This window comes from Mytilus trossulus, chromosome 9 (assembly GCF_036588685.1).
Source record: "Mytilus trossulus isolate FHL-02 chromosome 9, PNRI_Mtr1.1.1.hap1, whole genome shotgun sequence".
Lineage (NCBI taxonomy): Eukaryota > Metazoa > Mollusca > Bivalvia > Mytilida > Mytilidae > Mytilus > Mytilus trossulus.
In genome coordinates, this window is record NC_086381.1 from 17,001,687 (window position 1) to 17,008,722 (window position 7,036).

Consider the following 7,036-nt stretch of genomic DNA (forward strand, 5'->3'; position numbering starts at 1 on the left):
GATATATTATAAAGGAGGCGTAATACGGAAGATTCAAAAAGTAAAATTTCAAAAGTACTGAACTCCGAAGAAAATTTAAAACGGACAGTTCGTAATCAAATTTAAAAATCAAAAGCTCAGATAGGCTTTTGTTATGAGGAATACATAGTTTTGATGTATAAATAGCCCTTTTACATGCATACAAACATTTTAATTTTTAAATAAGTGAAGAAATGTATATTTTGGATAGATGAGAAAGTTTATTTCTAAAACGTAGGTAATGACATCATTTGATAAAGTCATAAATACATGCCTTCAACAGGACATAAACTGTCAATAGAGATATTTTAAACTATTATGTCCGTTAGTTTTGTTCAACCATCGTTGTCAATATAATGGAATGATATGGCAATGATTCTTCGCATTGCTATAAGACGTGTCACGGTACTTTTCTATCCAAAATTCATGTATTTTATTTTGATGCTGCATTTGTTACTCTCTTCGGAATTTGTCTAATGCTTAGTTCGTTTCTGTGTGTGTTACTTTTTAATGTTTTGACGTTGTTCTTCTCTTATATTTAATTCGTTTTCCTCAGATTTAGTTTGTAACTCGGCTTTGTTTTCTATCGATTTATGAGTTTCGATCAGCGGTATACATGTACACCTGTTACCTTTATTCATACAATTGAAAGGTTGAGCAAGCTAGAAAATCAGTTTAATCCATCGTTTTCTGCTTTAGAAATTGCCTGTATCAAGTCCAAAATGACATTTGTTGACCATTCGTTTCATGTGTTTGCGATTTTGATTTTCCAATTGATAAGATGAGAAAACATATTTTTTGGGATAGATGAGAAAGTGTAATTCAATGAAGGAGGCAATGAACTTCTTTGTTATAGTCATAAATATATTCCTTCAAAAGGAAATACAGTGTAAATAGAAAGCTACTTTTAAATGAAAGATGAATGACAATCTTTAAATAAATGTAAATTTCTTATATTAGAAATATATAAAAGAATATGCATGAAAGGAAATACCTTTCACATATCGCTGAGACAATAGCACAAAAAAAGAGCTAGTGCAAGGTGTTGTTTTTTTCTTTCAAACTCAAGTATTTATTTAGGTATAAATATGAAGCATAATGTTTAAAGTTCTTACAGTGTTCTAAGTTGTGCAGGAAATGTGTTGTTTTCAACAGCTATGATCCGATTATTCTGAAGATATCTACAAAATAAATTTCAGTTCATTATTTTCATTTTAAAATTAGGCACATTGTTTTCAAATCTTAAAACTAGTAAGTTAATTTCATTTTTTATCTTATGCATAACTAAAAATTCTACGCAGTGACTGTCTTACTTAAGTTCAGTCTTTCGGTCAATCCTAAGACTTATGGATTGCAGCATAATTATCATTGGTGATTTAGTATGTACTGTTTTCAGTCAATCCAGTATGCTGGTTTTGTACACAGGTATATGAAATCTACTGAACAGTCTAAACCGATCGGTTTTTTTTTATTGTAAGCGATGTGTCTGAACTGATTTGTAAACAACAGTTAAATAGTCTGTTTATGTCTGATTACTATATATTATACTGCGATTGAAGTAAAAGGTAGACAGACAGATTTAAACACGCAGTATATTTTCAAATAAACCATTGTGAAATATATATAAATGATACAGCATTTCATTGAAAAAAGTGCCAAAGTCCTTATCATGGCAACATAAAGCCCACAGCAATTTAACAGCTACATATAAAATGTGTTAAGTTATGAATCATTCTAAAACCTCTATAAACTTACAAATTTATAAGGGTAGAAACATTAGTAAAAGTCTCTGATGGTAGGATTGATATAATGTTATTTTCTAAGCGTAGTGTGTGAATGGAAGGTAATCTCTCGTGTGTTGTCAGAGCAACTGGTACATGCTGCATATTGTGATTGTTTCGAAGGTCTCTGGAAAAATGAAAAAAATATGTTTTTTAAGGCATGGTAAGAAAATGCAATACATATGCATAAATGTGTGCAACAATTGTATTATAATATGCACATTAATATGTGTAAAATCTTTATCATAGTATGGGCATACAAGTGTGTACCAGAATTTATTAATGTAAATAGATTCTGTAGTATAAAAATCAAGTTAAGGCAACTGTAGTCATTAATCGATTAGACGAAAACAAAATCCGGGTGACAAATTCAAATCGAGAGAATACGTCATTAATTAAAGAACAGAATCACAGAAACACTGAGTTACTACAAAAACAAACGCAAACATACATAGAACCGAACTTTTTAAAAGAAAATGTGTCTCTCATTCTTTACCCAACTAATATGGAGAAAAAGAATAACACAAACATATTGAAATAAAGATCGTGATGCAATAATAATGTACCTGGTATATTTCCAAAATGAAATGTACAAAAAATTCCATATACACTAGCCAATACACAACTTCAACAAATGAGCAATTGTCATATATTTTTTTCTGGAATTTGGAATTGAAAATTGTAGGGAGAGTTGATGACAAAATGTGTGTTCCGTCTCTCATAAATTTGCCAAGAAAAGTTTTTGGTCTGGGAAAAAAAGAAATAAATCCTAAATTAATTCTTTAATACCAGGTGCACAGTAAATTTACAACCACTGGTCGATGTCACTGCTGGCGGAGTTTAAATTCCCTGGGGTTATCAACAGCCGAGTAGTCAGCACTTCTGTGCTGACATGAATTATCAGTGATATGGTCATATTTATAAATAAGCTGAAACCAAAACATTTGATTTTTTTAAATACTAAGGCTTTTCTATCTAAACAAGAGGCTCTCAAGAGCCTGAATCGCTCACCTTAATTTTTTTGGTTAAATCTCTCATCAATGATTATTTTGGCTTTTCAATTTATTTAAATGTTCTTTGAATCGTCCTATTTTCTTCAAAAGCAAAAAAAAAAAAATTCTCCTATGTTCTATTTTAGCCATAGGAGCTATGTTTCTTGAAACACAAGGAAATGAAATATAAAATTTATGCTAGATACTCTGAAACTCATTTAGCCTAAGTTTGGCTGAAATTAATACAGCAGTTTCATAGGATAAGATTTTTTAAAGTAAGTCAACATGATGAACAATTTGTGTAAAATGTCTTTAAAGGGCAATAACTCCTTAAGGGGTCAATTGACAATTTTTGTCAAATTGACTTATTTGTAGATCTTACTTTGCTTAACATTTTTGCTATTAACAGTTTATCTGTATCTATAATAGTATTCAAGATAATTACCAAAAACTGCAAAATTTCTTTAAAATCATCAATTCAGGGGCATTATACCTGAAAAACCAGTTACCCAATTCGGCTGAAAATTACAGGACAGGTAGACCTTGAGCTAATAAATACTTTAACATATTGACTTATTTGCTCTAAATGCTGGAGTTTTTGAGATATTAGCCAAAAACTGCATTTTACCCTGTGATCTATTTTTAGCCATTTCGGCCATGTTTTTTGACGAAATAAGAAATAAAGCACAAACTTTATTTCATACACCCTACTGATCATTCAGTTGAAGTTTGGTTGAATTTAGTTGAGTAGTTTTAGAGGAGAAGGTTTTTTAAAGTCAGCAAATATGATGAACAAATTGTGAAAAATTGTCATTAAAGGACAATAACCCCTTAAGGGTTCAATTGACAATTTTGGTCATATTAACTTATTTGTAGATCTTACTTTGCTGATCATTTTTGCTGTTTACAGTTTATCTTTATCTATAATAATATTCAAGATAATGACCAAAAACTGCAAAATTTCCTTAAAATTACCAATTAAGTGGCAGCAACCCAATAATGGTTTGTTTGATTCATCTGAAAATTTCAGGACTGATAGATCTTGACCTAATGAATGTTTTACCCCTGTCAGATTTGCTCTAAATGCTTTCGTTTTTGAGATATAAGCCAAAAACTGCATTTGACCCCTATGTTCTATTTTAAGTAACGGCGGCCATGTTTTTTGACGGATCAAAAATCGAAGCGCACATTTTGTGTAGGATATTTTAGGCCAGGTGAGCTAAAAATAGATAACCTCAGTTGTATTTGGCAATATTTTAGGAATTTTAATCCTAAATGCTCTGCAACTTCGTACTTTATTTTGGACTTTTTAACTTTGTTGAATCGAGCGTCACTAATGAGTCTTTTGTAGGCGAAACGTGCGTCTTGAGTAAAAAAAAAATTTGTATCCTGGTATGTATTATGAGTTTAGTTACAACCAATAGGTCGATGCTACTGCTGGTTGAGTTTTAATTCCCCGAGTGTATCACCACAACAGTAGTCAAAACTTCCGTGCTGACATCCATTATCATTGATATGGTCATATTTATAAAGTAACTGTTTACAAAACTTTTATAATGTTTGAAATACTCAAGGTTTTTCTACTTCAGGAATAGATTACCTTAGCTGTATTTGGCAAACTTAAGGGAATTTTGTTCCTCAATGATCTTCTAATTCGTATTTCATTAAGTTTTTTGTAACTTTTTTGGATTCGAGCGTAACTAATGGGACTTTGGTAGACGAAACGCGCGTCTGACGTAAATAAAAATTTAAATCCTGGTATTTATGATGAGTTTTTTCACAACAACTTCGTCGATGTCACCGCTGGTTGAGTTTTACTGTCATTATCCCATCACCTTTGAGGTATTTAAATACCTATTGCCTGACCAGAATAAAAAATTGTCAACACAATTTGTCCATTTAAATTGTACAATAGGTATTGTGAGAGCTCATCAACAGGTGGTCATTTAACTACCCAGTAAAAAAAATCTTCACTATTTCTAAAAGGTAAAATTTATATGACCGATAGCTAGCTTGCTTTCCTCATGCATCATGACCAATGTCCTGAATAGACTATTCTATTTAGACATGGGACATTTTAAGCCATTTCTTTTTGTGTCTCTAAATAGTCAAGATCGAAATTTCAATCAGTGGATTTAGTTTATAAAAAAGGAGATATATGTTTGCTTCATGGTGTTTTTAATGTGGGATGTATTTTAAGTTTTTGATTCCTGAATGGAATTAAAGTGTTTGTGAAATGGATTTTTTTGGATATAAGCCCATCTATTTGTGAATAATTCTACAAAATGAACTATGTGTGGCGTAGTGTTTTCTAATGGGATATATTTTCATATTATATTAAGATTCCTGAAATGGAATAGTTGTGATGCTGAGTTTCATTTAATATTCAGATTCTACTTCAATTGGAATAACTGTTAAAAATTTATTTTCAATATATCCAAAAAAGTACAAATGGCTTAGTGAATAGAAATTTCAATGCTTTATTCTTCATTATGAAAGTGGGATATACCAGCAATAATTTATTTGTGATTGTAAGCAAAATGAATAAATTTACAATAAATATCTTTATTAAAAAGATTTAGACGGCGATGTGCCTTTGGCTCCATCATACGGTGTTTATATATCGCAACTCGTTCGGTTTGCCCGTGTGTGTTCTGATGTCATAGATTTTAACGAACGTAATCAATGCATCACTGGTAAATTGTTGTGTCAGGGATTTCGATACCATAAATTACTTAAAACTTTTACTAAATTCTTTCATAGATACAAAGATTTGATTAGTAAATTTGGCTATACCTGTAGAAAGCTTATTAAAAATGGTATTTCTCATCCTAAATTTTATGGTAATATTGTACTTAAAGCGAGGAAATCACTATGTGATCCTTGTAAACTCATCGAACCTTTGAACAAACTTATAATTAAGGGTTATCGTACCAATATTGTAATTAGATCTCTGAATATAGTTCACATTGGCACTAATATTGATTTTGTCATTAGCAAATTAAAACATAACTAAATTTCATTATCTTTTGAGGCGAGATGTATAGGGGACACAGCCACGTTAACTTTTATTTCTATAGAAGTCGCTCTTCACTATACTACTACCTGTCGATACATTTATTTTTGGCATTGCACAAGTCATGTCTTCTTTGACTATTAATGACGTTAAAATACTAAATCCCTGTGATGTGTTTTAGTCGATTTTAGTCTCTGATGCATGATTTTTTACTATTAATTGGTTTTGGCTTTTAACTAGCTGTCAGTAACTGCGAGTACTCTCAAATCGTATTTTCTTGTTAATTCGACCTGTTGATACTGTTTATAATGCTTTTTTGTCATTTTTTATTTATATGGATCTTGGCTGTATACCAGCTATGATTATTTGTAATATCTTCAATTTTTCACTTATTCTTACAACATTTGTATAAACTTCAAGATTATAAAAAACCGGTTTTTTTCTAAAGTGAACATTGATTGGTTAAATATTTCTCAGTGTGTTTGAATTTATTTGATAGCCCTTTGGTCATGACTGTTTGTCTCTAATATTTAATTAACTGTGCATTTGTATTCAGATATCGCAGATCAAATTTATTCGTTCTTTGTGTAATCATACGTTTTTTGATTGAGTTAAGTCTGCTAATTGATATTTTATCGTATGTTTTTATATGTTGTGATGTTATGCTATTGTTTCAGAAAAAGGGAGAAGGTTTGGGCCCATTAAAACGTTTAATCCCGCTGCAAATGTTTGCACCTGTCCTAAGTCAGGAATCTGATGTACAGTAGTTGTCGTTTGTTTATGTAATATATACGTGATTCTCGTTTCTCGTTTTGTTTATATAGATTAGACCGTTGGTTTTCCCGTTTGAATGGTTTTACACTAGTAATTTTGGGGCCCTTTATAGCTTGTTGTTCGGTGTGAGCCAAGGCTCCGTGTTGAAGGCCGTACTTTAACCTATAATGGTTTAATTTTTAAATTGTTATTTGGATGGAGAGTTGTCTCATTGGCACTCACACCACATCTTCCTATATCTAAATATTGTATTTAATGTAAAATGTCCCATACCTAAATAGAATATAATATAGTTCATTCAGGACATTAAACATGAGTCAAGCAAGCTAGCTACATGGATCATTCATTTAAATAAGCTCTGTCAAAAACAAACCAGGTAAATAAATCTACAGGTAGTTAAATGACCACCTGTTGATAATAGCTCTCACAATACCTATTGTACAATTTAAATGGAC